At 43.5% G+C, this 17,618-nt stretch overlaps 1 protein-coding gene across 1 annotated transcript in view; it reads left to right on the plus strand.

The window, feature by feature from the left end:
- The first annotated feature begins 233 nt into the window (after positions 1-233).
- The window catches only part of JCAD (junctional cadherin 5 associated), a 74,875-nt gene continuing 57,490 nt past the window's right edge, over positions 234-17,618 (plus strand). Inside the window, exon 1 of the mRNA XM_049706467.1 lies at positions 234-364. The gene's annotated coding sequence lies outside the window, so the exon portion shown is untranslated. The remainder of the gene's footprint in view (positions 365-17,618) is intronic.

A 17,618-nucleotide genomic window follows, 5' to 3' on the forward strand; every position in this document is an offset into this window, starting at 1 on the left:
CTTTTTTTAGAAAAGACCGTAAGTGTCTTATCTTACTCCTCTGGAATGTTCCACAGTTACTTCACCTCTCGTTTAGGAAACATTGGTTTGAGGGTTCTTCGGACGTCCCCGAGCTCTTCCATCAGCTCTGCGAGCTCGTTTCATTTGAGGTGGCCGTGCCTCTGCTTTTGCCAAGCTCATTTCCATCTCTCCCCCTCCCAGCTAGAAACCTTGTGGTTAAAATAACACACAGCCTCTATTCAGAGCTCAAACTCAGAGCTGCTCTCAGAGGCAGATTTGGGATTTAAACCACTCGGGGAAGAGGCATCGGGCTGCTTTGTAATTATCCCGTTTTAGACTTTCACGAGGAAGGCGGGAACCTCAGGTAAATATTTTCTTTCCTTTGTCATTGATTTACTGAAAAGATGCTTGGGGAACTGTGCCAGTGGCGCTGGGAGAAGCCAGCTGCTCCCAGCTTTGGAGTGTTGCACAGGGCTTGTGTCTTTCTCTGAAAGAGGATAAGGTGGGGAAACAAGGCTCTTAGGGAGAGAAAACTGCAGGGGCGATTCTCTCTGTGCAGAAGGGCTGGAGGTTTGAGGAATACTTGCGCCTCAGTGCAGCCACCCAAGTGCCTTTGGGTGCGTGCGGGTCAGAAAGGTGGGAAACAAGGGTCGTTGGTCTTAGTCGTCCTCTGGTGCAGCTGCTTGGTCATGTGACCAGCTCACACAGGCACGGGGGCAAGCCCTCTCTTGACATCTTCTCTTCTTATCAAAAGAAACCGAACCGGTTCTCTTTCCCTAACTGCTTCCTCCTCAAGCAGGTGGATACCATTATATCCATCGACCTACTGAATATATGTGTCTATCTATGATCTATCTATCTATCTATGATCTATCTATCTTTCTATCTATTTATCTATCTCTCCATCCACCTATATCCTCTTTCTAAATTGTTGTGAAATGTTAGCCTACTATCTCATGTTTTCATATTTTCTAATTTATACCTTTCTCTGGTGATAGGACATTAAAGATTTGCCTTCCATCTCTTTGTAAAACACGTTAACAATTTCTTTGAACACCGATAACTACAGTGTCTGGAGACAAGATGAATTTATGTGCAGAAGCCAGTTTTGGGCAAAACTTACCACCACCCTTCCAGATCTTTCTTTGCACAACTTGTTTTATTTTTGCAAACATTTGTGCCTATGAAGTCTTTCAATATAGTTCCCCTTGGCAGGACCAGGTGTTTATCTGCCAATTCTCCATCTCTCTCTCTCTCTCTCTACCCTCCCTCCCTCCACCTCTCTCTGTTTCTCTCTTTCTCTCTCTCTCTCTGTTGCCCCTCCTCCCAGAGGTCATTGTTTCCTTTAAGGTTTTAGTTTGAAGAAAATTCCACTCCTATTTGATGATAGAGCCAAAACAATCAATTAATAGTCAATCAATCATTGGTCAGTCGAACACAAATAGACAAATGGCACACGAAGTGCCTTCCAACTCTAATCCCGTCAGTCTGAGTTCTTGGCCTTGCTATCCTTATAAAGCACCTTTAAACACTATAGCAAAAGAACAGCCAGGGCTCTGCCACCTCGAGCCATGGGAAGTGGGCTGGGTGGGAGGTGAGTCTCCCAGAGCAGTCTGAGGGTAATGCGTCAGCTCACCCTCTGCCCCCAGTGGCCTTCCTCGGGCAAAGGCCACCGTGAGTCTGCTTGTTACTTCAGTGCTGCTTTCAAAGGCAGAATGTCGCAGATTTTCTCTTCTTCGTGGCAACACTTGGCATGTACATTAGTACCTCAGCCACAGAAGACACCCCGTAAAAGCCTCTTGAGCGAATAGGTGAATAATCTTCCCTTTCATTAAAAAAAGTAATAATGACAAGATTTTTAATACCTTTATGGCAGGACTCTGTGCTTAAAAAACAGTCACGACTTCCATCAAGAATAATGAAGCCACTCCTTACTTGCTACACGTGACAAATCCTTTCTTCTCTGAAAAAAAAAAGAATAATGAACCTTCCTCTATACATCATGTATACATTAGCTCACATGTGATTAGCTCACGACAGTCTTGTAGGCTAGGGGTTATAAATTCAGATCCTTTTGTTATAGATAGCATTTATTATATAGCATTATTTGTAGAGTCTACCACTATCTAAGATTATATATGTCACTATGCTTATTACATCTCTCCCCGTAAAATGTAATCTCCACAAGGATAAGGATTTTTCTTTCATCATATATTCATTACTGTTTCCTTAGTACAGTGCCTGGTACATAATAGTGGATCAAAATACTTGCTAAAGAGAATTGAAATTTATATCAAGAAATTGATATAAATTGAATTGCATTGATATAAATTGAATTGAAATTTATATCAAGTATTTATGGCACTAAATACGGTCTACTAGAAAGGGAAAATCATTTAAGCAAAGAAGAGCGCGTATTCTACAAAAGAGAATGAGGCCTGAGGCATAACTGAGGTTTAGGGAGGGGGGCATAGGGTTAATGGGAGTTTTTTACTCCGGATTTGTTTAGAAAAAAATGGAATCAGACAGAAAATGAGAAGGTGGGAACCTCTAAAGGTTTTAGAAACTTCATAATGTTTTATGTTTCAGAGGTAAGAAGAGTTGGGAATTAGTGTAGGTTTCATTTCCCCCACTTTTGAATATTTTCTTCAAAAGGGAAAGCATAAGGAATAGAAAGATTGCAAATTTAGAGGAAGTCCATGGAAGAGATGATAGAAAAAGATTTCATGGAACATAAATTAAAAATCTCAAAAGACAATGCAGCTATCCTGCCGGAGAGAAGGTAAGCTAGGAGTTCAAAGGCCATCAGGGAAATCAAGTGAAAGAAACAGTGGGGAAAAAAAGATCAAGAAAATTGCATTGCTGAGGAAAGAGCCACAGATGGCAAGAACCGTCCAGCTTGCCAAAGGAGAATGAATGGTTTAAAGGAAACAGGAAGTTTGGGGGTGACTGTAGTCAGTGGAGCAAATAAGGGTGAAGTGGGTGGAATTTTAAGGCTGAGGATTTCACGACAAAAAGTTACGGGATGGTAAGAACTTAGAAATGGCTCTTACAGAGGAGATGAGTCATCCCAGAGACTAAGAGACTTTATAAAAAGATGTGAACGTGTTAGGAATTGGAGGACACTTGGCGTCCTGAAAATTGTCTTAGGAACACACCAGAACTCATTCATTCTCTCACTTAGCATTTCTCGAATATGAAGCAGACACTGAAGACACAAAGGAGAAAGAATCAGGCCAGACACAAGCCCCGCTTTCTTGGAGTTTACAAAGGGATGAGGCAGGTAACCTCACTGAGGAATCTACACATGCGCGTGTATTCAAGCAGGTGTTGGCCCAAGGAGTTCACGTGGAAGAGTGAATAACAAGGGAACCAGGTCCAGATGGGGCGAGAAGGAGTGGCCGTGTAAGCAGGCTTTCCACGCAGGGGCGCTTGAACTGGGGTCCGAAGCGGGAGAGGGGTGAGGCCGGGTGGAAGGATCCTTCTAAAGAGAGGGGACAGAGCACACAAAGTCCTCTGGAGGAAGGATCATGGCACCTTCTAGGAACAGAAGGAAGATCAGCATCGCTGGAGAGCAGAGAGTCAGGAGAAATGGGGCAACTGAGGCAGGGGTGGGGGACAAACCTCCGTCAGGCAGGCCAGAGGGTCATGGTAGTTACTTGGTTTCAGCCCAAGAGCAGTAGGACATCACAGGACATCTCTCGCTTGTAGGAGGGACGGGATGTGAACAAGAGCTGGACCCTCCAGATACCCAGTACTGTACTCACCAACTCATGTGCCCAAACCGTCTATATGTTCACCACCTTCGAGGGACAAAGGTCTGGATGAGGGTTGCTCTTACTCTCTCTTGTCCTTTCTTAAGTTCCTGAACTCTTAACATTTCCTCGACGGTCCAAGGCACCAAATACCATACTCTTGCGGTATAAAGCCTGCTTGTCCTATGTTCAGTCATCTTAGACTCTTTTTCTCTTTTCTCTTTTGAAAAGGATTTCAACTTTTCCTTTCCATCACGTCTGCCTCTCTCTCTCATTGGATGCTTCCAATCTGTTGCGGGATAAGAAACCGGAGAAGCCAATCGAGAGGCTTCAGCTGAGCTGAAGTCCATGGGCTTTGTGGCTCCGCGGGTGCCCTCTGGGTTTCCTCCTCTGCCCCCGTGGTGCTCCAAATGGCAGGGCGGCTACCGGGAGCTCCACCTGGTGCCTTGAGCTGCACTGTCCAATATGGTGGCCACTGGTCACAAGTGCTATTTAAATCTCAATTCGTTTACATGAAATAAAGTTAAAAAATCAGGCCTTAGTCACACTGGCCCCATTTCAAGGGCCTGATGGCCGCGTGTGCCCAGTGGCCACTATATGAGACAGCACAGATCTGCACGCTGGTATTATCCCAGGAAGTTCAATTGCACAGCACCGTCCCAGATGCTGGTGGAGACCACGAGCCAGATGGTGTACACTATTGTCATTCATATTTTTTAAACGTCTCTCTGACAGTAACTCCAGGCATGTAGCAGCCTTTCTCGTTCCTCTAAGCGTACAAAACTACGTTGTGTAAATTATTCCTTTCGGAATTGTTATAATTACCAGAAGGCTATTGAAAAAGTACTCAGGGATCTGCTATTTCCAGCAGAGAAATGGACTCAAAGCTAATTAAAATTCGACAGTTGCTTCCTGGAAAATCTGAGCTTGGTTCACCTTCCCACGGTGACTCCAAATAGATACCTGTCGCATACGTGTCCTGCAGCCTTAATAATCTAGTTGAGAAATTCCACGACACCACCTGAGCCTTCCTCAGTCCGTACCTCAACCTCAGAAAACCAGGTATTTCAGGAACCTGAGACCTTGGCACAAACAGATGTTCATTTTCTGAGGGAAAAAAATCAGCTTATTGGACTGGTGAGCTAGTTATCCTGTGTTCTGGGCTCAGAACCACAAATGAAACAAGAAACAGATCGAAGCTATTCCGGCTGAACGTTATATGAAAATCATGTCAAGGTGTGATGAATGATGCATGAGCGGTTCCCTGATTTCCATGATGCGCCCGCTTGAGAACGTCGTCTGAGCCTAGAGGTTTCCATAATCGTCACAATAATAATAGCACTTAGACATCACTCATCCTTGTAACGACTCTGTAAGGTGGGTGGCATCTCCCACATCTTACAGATGAAGAAACTGAGGCTCAGGTGGGGGGGCGCAGCATGAGTACAGCTCTATGTCCTGTGACGTGGCATCCCCCAGGGCCGGCCCCAGCCCTCTGCTCTCAGATGCACAGACCTCTGTCTCCTGGCACTTCTGGAGGTGAGGAAGCCTGGGGAGATGGGTCAGGAAGACACAGCAAAGCAGAGTGATGGGGAGAGGAGGCCGTAACGGTCCAAGCTGATTGCGTCTTTCTGGAAGCTTCTGTGCCCTCTCATTCTTCTGGTGATGGTATGGTTTGTGTGCTTTGAACCTTGGCTTTTACTGACAATGAAAAAAAAGTGGAACGCAGCAAATTTTCTTCTGACTGTTGTGGTCAGCTGACTCAACATGACCTGCGTTTCAGAGAGAATCCACTCTGTTTAAAAAGGAACAAATAAGCAAATAGAAACAGACAAACGGAACTACAGAAAGTCTCTGGGGTGAATGGGGACAGTCTGTCTCTTGCTAATTCAGTCATTTGTTCTTTTTAAAAATTCTTTTCCATTATGGTTTATCATAGGATATTGAATAGAGTTCCCTGTGCTACACAGTAGGACCTTGTTGTTTATCCATCGTATATATAATACTTTGCATCTGCTAATCCCAAACTCCAATCCATCCCTGCACCAACCCTCCTCTCCCTTGGCCACCACAAGTCTGTTCTCTGACCCTCCTCTCCCTTGGCCACCACAAGTCTGTCCTCTATGTCTGTAAGTCTGTTTTTGTTTCATAGATACATTCATCTGTGTATATTAGATTCCACGTATAAGTGACATCATATGGTATTTGTCTTTCTCTTTCTGACTTACTTCACTTAGTATGATCATCTCCAGGTCCATCCATATTGCAGCAAATGGCATTATTTCCTTCTTTTTTATGGCTGAGTAATATTCCATTGTATACATACATGACATCTTCTTTATCAGTCAATGGACATTTAGATTGTTTCCATGTCTTGGCTCTTGTGAATAGTGCTGCTGTGAATATAGGGGTCACATGTATCTTTTTGAATTAGATTTTTGTCCAGATATGTGCCCAGGAGTGGGATTGCTGGATCATATTATAGCTCTATTTTTAGTTTTTTAAGGAACCTCCATACTGTTCTCCATAGTGGCTGCACCAACTTACATTCCCACCAGCAGTGCAGGAGGGTTCCCTTTTCTCCACACCCTCTCCAGCATTTGTTATCGGTCATTTTTTCTTACCACGGCTTCCAGGATAAAGTGCTGTCTGTAGCGAGGCTGAGGTTGGAGGATTCTGTAAGGTCTCTCCCCTTGAGAACCTCAGCTGCTAACCCCAACGGTTTGTAAGTATTTTCCGAGCACCTGTCTTGTCATCCGAAGATGAGTGAGATGAAGTTCTTGCCCAAGAGGAGCTTGTAGTCTGGCCTAGGAGACCAACGGGTAAGCAAATACAGGCACACTCTGTTGTATTGTGCTTCACAGATATTGCGTGTTTTACAAATGGAAGGTTTGTGGCAACCCTGCGTTGAGCAAGTCTGTCGGCGCCATTTTTCTAACAGCATTTGCTGACTTCGTGTCTCTGCGTCACATTTTGATAATCGTCACAGTATTTCAAACCCTCCACCAACAAAAAGATGCCAAGTCGCTGAAGGCTCAGAGGATGGTTAGCATTTTTTAGCAATATTTTTAAATTAAGTAGGTATGTTGCTTTTTTAAAGACATAATGCTATTGCACACTTAATAGACTGCAGTGTAGTGTAAATATAACTTTTATATGCACTGGGAAACCAAAAAATTCCTGAGACTTGCTTTAGTATGATATTCACTTTATCGTGGTGGTCTGGAACCGAACCCACAATATCTCTGAGGTCTGCCTGTACTTAAAACACAGCAGGATAAATGCTATGAAACCAGGACAGGTGACGTGTAAATGAGTGGAGAACTAAATGCACACTTCCAAGCAAAGATTCTAAGTTATGGTGGGTGAGACGAGGGTGTAAGCTCAGAAATGGGGTAAAATGGCGGGGGCAGGCTCTAGGCTCTGGTTAGAGGTGAGGCAAGGCAGACGAGGCACCCAGGACACTGGCATCCATTACTGAGGTCACGGGGCCACTGGTAAGGCTGGCCCAGGACTTAATTTAGAGCCATAGTCATGATTCACCCAGGAATAGGATTGGGTTTAATCATTGACTAGTAAGTATCTATCAGCAATACTAGAAGTAAAGAAATTAGTCAGGCATCAGAAACTAACTTCAAGAGATGAGAGCCAGGGACTATCCCTCAGGGGCAAAATTGGGAACTGCAAGTTCAAGGCAGGAGAGAAAAAACGGGAGTGTGTACCACGGCAAGAGCCAGAGCTCCAGGGCACGGAGGATGGACATAAAGTTTGGCCCTGGGCCACAGGCAATACTAGGGAAAAGGACACAGGGATGAAAAGGACTCAGCCGGACCAGCCTGAACCCAACCCTGACTGACATCTGCATCCCTGGGTCAAACATCCTACTCAGACCATTTGAATGTAACTAATTTCTGGTGAGAACAGGATGTTCTTTTTTGCTCTCCGGAACGAGGGTACTCAGTATGCTTGTTGCAGAGAGAGTGTGGGAGGAGGAAAAGATGGGAAACCAGGCCACACCTCAGGGAGATCGGGGGGGAGAGAAAGCCAGGCGGGAGGCGGGGTGATCAGGATGATGGAGAACCGGCGGGCTGAGTCTGTGAGGTGCGTGGGCAAGAAGAAAAACGGTGGGAGCTGGCGGTCGCCCTTTACAAAGGCAGGTAGGTGCTTGTTAATTCTGAGTGGTAGGAGAAGAGATTTCTTTCCATTAGAACACCATCCACCTCCCCGAGGGCTACACAGGGGAGCGCAGGCAGTGGTAAAGGTCCTCTGCCTTCGATGTGAAGGTGACCCTTCTACATGGCCCCTCACACAGTGACAGTGACCCCACGGCCGTATTTCACAGTAGTCCCCAGGACACAGTTCCTGAAACTTCACCTTGACTTCAGTACAAGAAATGACAAAGCAGGGAGGCGAGTTCCCTATGACTTCCTAGAGCATTCCCGAAAGAAATATCACACACTCAGCAAGTCCTCAGGGGCCTAGCAAAGTGCTGGGCGAGAAAGACAGAACCCAACGGAGTTCCCAGCTCTTTCTAACAAGATGCCCAAGCTCTCAGGTGAGGGCTTCATTACTGCAAGCGATATCAAATAAACCAATATTCTACAAAACCAAAGAGTTTAGAGTTTACTTTGGGGATGCCTGCTAATGAAACTTGACCTCCAGAAACCTGCTGAATCTCTAAGCTACACTCTGTCCCTGGGGTTCCCTTGACTTGGGTGCTGCCAACTAGAGTTAGGGCGCTGTCCTGGTAATATAAGGGTCTGGAGTTCAGGACACATTTGCAGTGGCTCAGGGACACAAGCACCATGCCGTCCTATAAGCAGGTCCTCATGGTTGGCTCAGAAAACCCTCAGTCTCTCTCTGTTTGTTCCGCTGTCCTCACGGGGGCCGGCTCGGGGCCTCTGCCTCACCCACCCCTCCAAGGCAGCTTGAATACACCACCGATTCCACTGACATGCCAGTCCCAAATCATCCAAACTGACGTGCATGCCCAGATGTGGGAAACGATGAGCTTGTAAACGGCTCTCAATACATGGACACCAGGAACTCGTCACAGAAAGAGCACGCCATTGGGATCCACATGGGGAAACTAGAGGACGGGGTTTCATCAAAATGTAAACCACGCCCAGCTTGAGTGATACTTAGTTTTGGCTGAAGGTAGATCCCTTTCATTACTTGGTCTCAGGATCTACACGGAGAGCACAGCTCCTTCACATCTCGATATCGGAAATGACAGTAGACTGAACGTCCATGACCCTGGCCCGTCTGTAGATGTTGAATTCCATCTATAGTATAGCCTTTCCTCTATTTTCTAATTTATCCAAAATTTCTATTTTCTGGCTAAAACCCGTGGCTTATTTGGAGCATTTCGCATCCTTTTCTCTTTCAAAATCCACATATGTAGTTATCTCTCTTCATGAACACTTGCCCACAACAGAACATTTTCTGTTTCTAGCAACTCACAGAGGTGCTGAGCAGAGAAACAGCAAACCCTGCATTGAGATGCAGACGCTAAGCCGTAAGCTGAGCGCATTTCACCAGCCACGTGGCTCACTCTCGCCCCAAACCCGGCTCTCAGGCTAATTCCACTCTGCGCCTTAGCGGGAGAACAAGTGATCACGTGTCACAGGCTTTGGGGGTTGTTCACAAGTAGTCAAACCAGGAATATTCAAGAAGCAAATGCCTGGCAGCCAACATCCTGGCTCAGGTGCTGCTATTAATGCTGCCCAAGGAAGGGAAATTCTTCTTTCTCGAAGCTTCTAAGCCGCTTCGGGGACCGCGGGGCATACAGCGCTGGGCCACGTGCTCGGAGGGGCGGCTTCTGCCTGGGATGTTGTCCATGAGCGCAGGCAACCCTGTGAGCCCTCGGGGGCTTCTTGCCCCAGGGGTGGTAGGCTGGGACCTTTCGGCCTGCTGCCTCTTGTTTGGATGGATGGGGGAGGGTCCGGCGGCTGCGATGCCTTCGACGGCTGTGGAAGGCCCCAGCGCCCTGCTTGGCCTGCCGCTGTGTGCTAGGAGCTGCAGCTGGGCCCTGCCACGTAAATGTTTGCCCCCCCACTGCCCCGGGCCTACTTGGATCCCCACAGACAGCAACCCAGGGCACACCTCTTCCCCTCACCACCCCCCATTCCCATGCTCCACTCTCTTTTTCTAGGCGATCCCTATGTGTCAGAGAAAACATAGGGTTTAGCCCCAAAGTAGACTGACCTTAAAGAACTTGAAGAGAGTTTAAAATATAGTAACGGCCACCCCGAGGAAATCCAATAGCTGCTGAAGTCGTCTTTTCGCGTCTTTCCCCTCCCTGAATCCTACGCCCCTCCCAGAAGTTCTGACGTCAGTCACCACGTGTGCCTGCTGCCAGCTTTAACCATCCTCGAAGCCCTGCTCTGACAGGAGCTCCCTTTAAAGGTAAACTTAAACGGAAAGCCCATTATGCCATTAGAATCTCATCCAGAATCACACCTATTTTTGAGACTTTTTTCTTAGCTTTGTTTAGTGATCCTTTAATTATGCCAAACAACTGTCGGAAATCACATTGCAGACAGAGCTTCTCACAAATGGACCAGTCAGTTGCCTTTAAGTCACCCTACTGTTCATCCTCCAGGGCTTTAAGGGGTTTGTTTAGCCGTGAGGATGGAGAGATGCCTCTGCCCCTGTGGTCCAGGGAAGTCAGACCCGGAAGGGGATTAGTGAGCGGGGCCCCGGCCTGGCTGTGAGGCCAGTGCTCAGCTTTTCGGAGGCTGGGTCTGCATCAGGCCGTCTCTAATCTTGCCGTGAGCTTGTCTCCCGTTCCCTCCCTCGACCTCGATAAACCAATAGCATGAGAATTAGAGCAGACCATCCTCCGCCCTGGGAGGACCGCCCTGCCTGGAGGCCTGGATTGCAACACCTTCCCTGCAACGCCTCGACCTTGACTTTCAGTTTCTGGCTTCCTGCTGCTCGTGGTTTGATGGGACCTTTGGCTGAGTATGGAAAGGGGTTTAGGAGTGGGTGAGGGAAAAGTCTAGAAGGTTCACATCTTTCTTCTCTTAACCACCTCTTTTATCCATGCCCCACCCCCCACCTCCCGTGGCTGCCTGTCACCTGGGCAAATATTTCTCCTAAAAGTGACTCAAGCAATCAGCAAGGAAGTAGGTAGTGTCCACGATGAGCTTGGGGCCTTGAAGTACTCAGAGTATTTTTAGTTAAATTATTGGCACACAAAGGGGTATACAGAACACCTTTATCCCATGGCTGGGCTCTCCAGCTGTTTGGGTGATACCGTCTCAATGAAGGATGATAAACACTTCGTTAGGTAAGCACCCATTAGGTTGAGAAGGTTATAGAGCATTGACGTTCGCTAGTGGGACACAGACATTCTTTGGACCATTTTCATAAACATAATTGGGAACAAAACGCATTTTGAATTTATTCTGACACAATCACATTTTTATGAATCGCGAGTAGCTTTTATACAGCAGAGTTGATGAGATGTGTGTGAGTGTGTGTGTACTTTAACCTCAAAATACAGAAGAGCCTTGCTGTTCGCTAGACAGCTGCCACCTGCTGTTCTCTTCCGAGTGATGAACTCACCTACGGAGGCTCTTCACCCCCTTGGATAAACCAAACGGCATCACTGGCTACAAAACTGGCGGTGGCCATTCCGTATCCTAGGAAACAACTGTCCAGTGAACACTGGATAGTTTTATGTATTTCTGAAGGGATTGCCAAAAAGATGCCCCAACATTTCCGTCCCTGGACAGCGATTAGCAGCAACTAAACTAATATGGAAGGAGCATCCTCATTTCACAGCCCTCATCCCTGATGTTCCACAAAGGTTCCCCAGCCAGATGAGGCGGGAGCAGAGAGGTGCCTACCATTCAAGGTTCTAGGAGACAGATGCTCGTTGTCTCTGAGCCCCTCTCTCTCTCAGGTTGCCATGCTCTGACCAACACCTCCGCAGTTCGGTTCCACGGCCAGGTAGAGGTCCACCCTTACCATGAACGGCTTCTCAAAATTTTCCCCAAAGAGCAAAAATGAAAGTCTCCATTTTGGTTAATGAGCCGTATTTTTTGTACATCGCCTTCCTTCTCGAGATAGAGATTAATGGTCTGTACCGTGTCTTTTCTTCCCACATCAAGGCCTGGAAACCAGATGGACTTCATCCAGCCCCTGCTTTGGGGTCACTGTGTTTCTGAACCTTATTATTTTTAAAAGAGAAAGAAACTGAAATGGAATCAGGCCCTTTATCTTGCTATCTCCCAAACTCTTTGATTTAAAACCTGAACACTGAGCTGGCAGACCCCTCCGTTTGTTCTAAGTCAACAAATGCACCGGGGATGGGGGTAGGGGCGGAGGCTGCTTTGAGGATTCCTCCAGCATTGGCTGAGACCCACAGACTCAGGCCAGTGGTGTGTTCTGGAACTCCTAAGGATGAACCTTCTCTCCTGAACTTCCCACAGGGAGAGAGACTGCTGTTTTCTATCCGAATGCTAACGATCGATCTTGGGGAGTTGGAAGCCACTGGAAGCCACGTCATCTGCCTCCAGCACCTATTTATAATCTTCACACTCAACCTACTTGGCTTTTTTCTACTAGAGCTACTCTCTCTACTTTCATTACTTTTAAGCAAAAATTGACTAAAGTCCAATGAGGTTCCAGGGACCATGCTAGGTCTTTTTGAATAAGGATAGAGAAATAACCTCCTCCCCTTTTTCCCATCCCACACTGGGAACCAGTTAAGTCCGGCAGTTGTATTACTGATAAAATGATGTTGGAGAATGCTCCTCCCTAACTTGACAATCGGATACTACTTGGCCTCCCACCTGGGGTAGAGAGTATGCAGGAGTGGAGAGGCGGGTTGTGGCTACATCACCGGTGGGTAACAGCACCGTCTCCATCATGCAGGTGCCCCTAACTCAGAAGAGCCAGGATTCCCACCCAAGGCTCCAGCCCCCAAGTCTGGAGTTCATCCCCCCATACCTATCCTGCTGATCTGCCAGGTAACAGCAGGAGTTCTTTAGCAAGAAATAAAAATCTACCAAAACTAAGAAATGTATTCCATACTTTCAAAACAGAGAGAAATCTATCAGTATGCCTTTTAGAAAACTATTTCTGACTATCAGGAAGATCTAGCTTCTTTGTTTATAAGAAGTAGGTGAACATTTCCAAATCATATGCCTCAGATTGCAAAGAGTTCAGATCTACTGGTTGGAAAAAGCTAGGTGGACATCTCCCCATCTCTTGATCTGTGGGAAAGACCAGGGTGACAAAAGTGAGGATGCCTTGTGCCAGTTGGAACAAAGCACTGAATGACTTTTGTTTTTCTAATAGTGGGATCGCATTTCCACCCAACCTAGGTAGTAATGAATGATCTGGATTTGTGACATGGCCCTCAGCACGCAGAATTCACTGTTGAAAGTCCAAAGCTAAGGCAACCGGTAAGGTCCAAACACAGACTAAACGTCCTACCTTAGGCCCCCGACACCATCTGCAGGCAAACAAAAAGAAGTGAGCTCTCCATTGGGTTGTAGATGCGGCTCATTTCAAATTCGGTGGTAGACTCTATTTTCTGTCCTGTCAGTAAAACGCACAACTGACTTGTCTGCCAAAGGGACAAACCAGTTCTTTGTGGAGAGAAGAAGTTCAATATCCAACAAGAGGCAGACAATAAGTAAGCTTTGCTTCGACTTGTTTTTCTGGGCAGTTAATCTTTAGTGCGCTTTGTACCTGTTCATTTTTCCTTGAGAAAAATCCCTTTTTATAAAATTCAATGTACAGTTTTAATTTTGGTGACAGTTTAATGCTTAAAAAATTCTAAATTGCCCACTTTCAAAAGAGTTAGTAGAGATACAGAGTTTTGCAAATTTTGTTTATAAAATCCCATCCGATTTGTCACGGAATTTCAATTTTGAACGTTTTAAATGAGTTCATTTAAATAACTAGACTTTCCAGAGGGAGCCCTGGATTGGTGTTAGAATTTGACTAAACAAGATTCTATTTGATGCCATAGATTCTCGCTGTGCCAATGAGAAGTTAGAATCTCATAGATTGGATATCACCTTAAGTCCATGGGCACTCTTAGATAGAACAGGTAAACCGAGTCACGGGTGATGCTGGAGATTAAGGCTCTTGGCCTAGCTGCAAAGTGACCGAAGAGCGTCTTCAGGGTCAGCGCATCGTTCCTCACTCACACACACACTTTCCAACACACATCTGTTCTTGAAACTAGTTCTCACAACTTTGGCTTGTAACTCGTATTGTCCATTACTTGGAAGCCCTTCCTTCTTCCCATCCTGTAAGGGCATCTCATCCCCTTCAAGTATCCTTTTGCGATTGCACATCTCTTACTGGTCTCTGTTTTCTCAGATTTTTGCAAAACCTGTGTCCCATATTGCAGTCCAGCACATCTTTGCTCTAACTTGACAGTAAATTTATTGAAAGCAAGAACTATGACTGTGATTTATTAAAGAAATCTTGAGCTGGAGGGAATCTTACGGTAAAGACTAAAGGACAAATGTTGAGATACTATTGAAATGTAAAGACCAATACAAGGTCGCATAAAAAGAATGGCAAACAAGCACTATTTACAATAGCCAAGATATAGAAACAACCTAAATGTCCATCAACAGAGGAATGGATAATGAAGATGTGGTACATATATACAATGGCATATTCCTCAGCCATAAAAAAAGAACAAAATAATGCCATTTGCAGCAAAATGGATGGACCTACAGATTGTCATACTGAGTGAAGTAAGTCAGACACAGAAAGACAAATATATGATATCATTTATATGTGGAATCTAAAAAAAAAAATAGGGTACAAATGAACTTATTTATGAAACAGAAGTAGAGTTGCAGATGAGAAAACAAACTGATGGTTACCAGGGGATAAGGGGGGAGGGACAAATTGGGAGATTGGGATTGCCATGTGCACACTACTATATATAAAATAGATAACTCATAAAAACCTACTGTATAGCACAGGGAACTCTACTCAATACTCTGTAATGGCCTGAATGGGAAGAGAATCTTAAAAAAAAGAGTGGATACATGTATAACTGATTCACTTTGCTGTACACCTGAAACTAACACAACATTGTAAATCAACTATACTCCAATAAAAATTTAAATAAAAAAGACCAATACAAGGTCACATAAAAAGAGCGGCAAATAAGCACAATTTACGATAGCCAAGATGTGGAAACAACCTAAATGTCCATCAACAGATGAATGGATAAAGAAGATGTGGTATCTATGTACAATGGACTATTACTCAGCCATTTAAAAGAAAGAAATAATGCCATTTGCAGCAAGATGGATGGACCCAGAGGTTATCATACTAAGCAAAGTTAAGTCAGAAAGAGAAAGACAAACACCATATGGTATCACTTATATGTGGAATCTAATATACACAGATGAATGTATCTATGAAACAAAATTAGACTTACAGACATAGAGAACAGACTTGTGGTTGCCAAGCATAGGGGGTGGGGTAGGGATGGACTGGGAGTTTGGGATTAGCAGATGCAAACTATCATATATAGGATGGATAAACAATAAGGTCCTACTGTATAGCACAGGGAACTATATTCAATATCCTGTGATAAACCATAATGGAAAGGAATATGAAAAAGAATATAACTTTGCTGTTCAGCAGAAATTAAACACAATATTATAAATTTTCTTTAAAATGAGTTGCAAATAAAGCAGATGGTTCACACAGAACACGGCCTCAAAATGTGCTCATGGTGGATCATTTCAGTTCAGCCTTGCTTTTCTCCTCAATTTTACAACGTGAGGGACTCCCTCTTTAACACCAAGTATGTAAGCCATACCAGAAAGACATTACTCCTCTGAAAGAGTAAACACGTAAAAACTGAACTTGAGTTCATAAAGAAACCAGAAGATTAAAAAGAAAAAATTATGTAACGGAAGAAAAGACACCAGTGATGGCAGAATACCCACCAGTATTTTAGAACCAGGATTCTAGTATTCCGCTAGGTCTAACATCAGGATTGTTACTTTATTTTGTGGGAAGGATATGAGGACAAACTAATCTGAAAACTGTATAAAAGTAGAGAACAGAACAAACATGGATTGGGTAACTGTGATGATTTCCAGAGTGCAAATAATTGCTTTAAATTATTATTTATTTATAATTTTATAAATTTTAAATTATTATTAAATTATTAATAATTAAATATTATTAAAATATTTATAGAATTATATATTTATATATATTTATAAATATATATTTATAATTATTAAATAATTAAATAATTAAATAAAATTATTATTAAATTATTAAATTAATTTAACTTACTCTCCCACCTCATGAATAATAGACGTTTTCAGATTCTTTAAATCCGCTTTGCTCATTCACATGTTTTCTTTTTCTTATGATTTTGATGCCTGTATTTCTGTTCTGATTCTTGACTGACCTGTATTAGGGCTAACAGACAGACAGTTCAATTCATCCTCATGTAAAATCATGGATTCGGTTATTTAAACACAGATGTGATGGCTTAGTAAATAGGCATTTAAGCTTTAGCTATTAAATTAAACTTCTTCCAGTTATCTGTAGACCCTGTATTCTGGGCTATACAAAGAACCCTGCTATATCTATCGAGTGCAGCAGGACACCCATAAATATATTTATCTTGAAAACTGTTTGTGGTCATGTAAAATGTTCTCTAAAAATCTTTTATTGAAGCATTTAGTAGATCCACATGAATATACATATAAGAAAATCTGATATGAGTGACTATTTATAGAAACAGTCCTTTAGGAAGTAACTTCTTAGCAGTGAAGGGAGGTAGTGGAAAGATGCTGGAGAGGGAGCTTGTTTTCTGGTGCCTGCTCTGACTCTGAACTGCTGTCTGACCTCAGACAAGTCATTTTCTTCATCTGTAATGACTTCTAAGGTTTTTCAGTTCTAGAAAACTCTGCTATTTTTTACTGGTATTTTTCTTTTCTTTTTTTAATTGAAGTATAGTTGATGCACAATATTATATAAGTTACAAGTGTACAATACAGTGATTTGCAATTTTTAAAGATTATACTCCATTTATAGTTATTGTAAAAATATTGACTATATTCGTGTGTTGTACAATATATCCTTGTAGCTTATTTTATACCTAATAGTTTGTACCTCTTAATCCCCTTCCCTGTCTCCACTGGTAACCACTAGTTTGTTCTCTGTATCTGTGAAGAAAACTCTACTTTTGTAAAATAGGAGATTAGCTCTTCCTCCTTCTTATGGTTAACAAGAAGATAAAGAGATTAAACGTTTCTGCAAATGGGGACAGGAAAATAATGCATATTTGGAAAACCTTAGAAATTTGCACCATTTGGTCTGGAATCAGTGACATCAGTTTGAATTAGGTTTTATATCATTTGATAAGGGAAGTCTTTTTTTTTTTCTTCCAGTTTGTGACCTTCAGTAACAGTGAGCTGTCATAGTTCTTCCCATGGCAAAATTTTTACAAAAGAATTCATATCTTAAGGTATTAGAATAAGTGGGAGTTTTTCTTAGCACTACCTGAGAACTGACTCTGTTTTTCATCCTACGGGTAACTGGATTTGACAGCTAATTGGTCTGTTTTGTTCTAAAACTACCATCTGTTCCAAGGCACTTTTAAAGGTTTTCATCATCACCATTATGTGTGAGATGTAAAATATATATTCATAATTATTCATTTCTAAGAAAAAGGTAAAAAACAATTACACTTAGGCTTCAAAGATATAACATTGATACAAATGCAGCTGTTTAAATTGCAGCAAACAAAGAAATTTGATATACCCGTAGACCTTCTAGTTATGTATACATTTGATTGATATCTCTAAAAACTAAAGGAACATCTTTTTGCACCAGAATTGC

Source organism: Orcinus orca, chromosome 2 (assembly GCF_937001465.1).
Source record: "Orcinus orca chromosome 2, mOrcOrc1.1, whole genome shotgun sequence".
NCBI classification, from domain to species: domain Eukaryota; kingdom Metazoa; phylum Chordata; class Mammalia; order Artiodactyla; family Delphinidae; genus Orcinus; species Orcinus orca.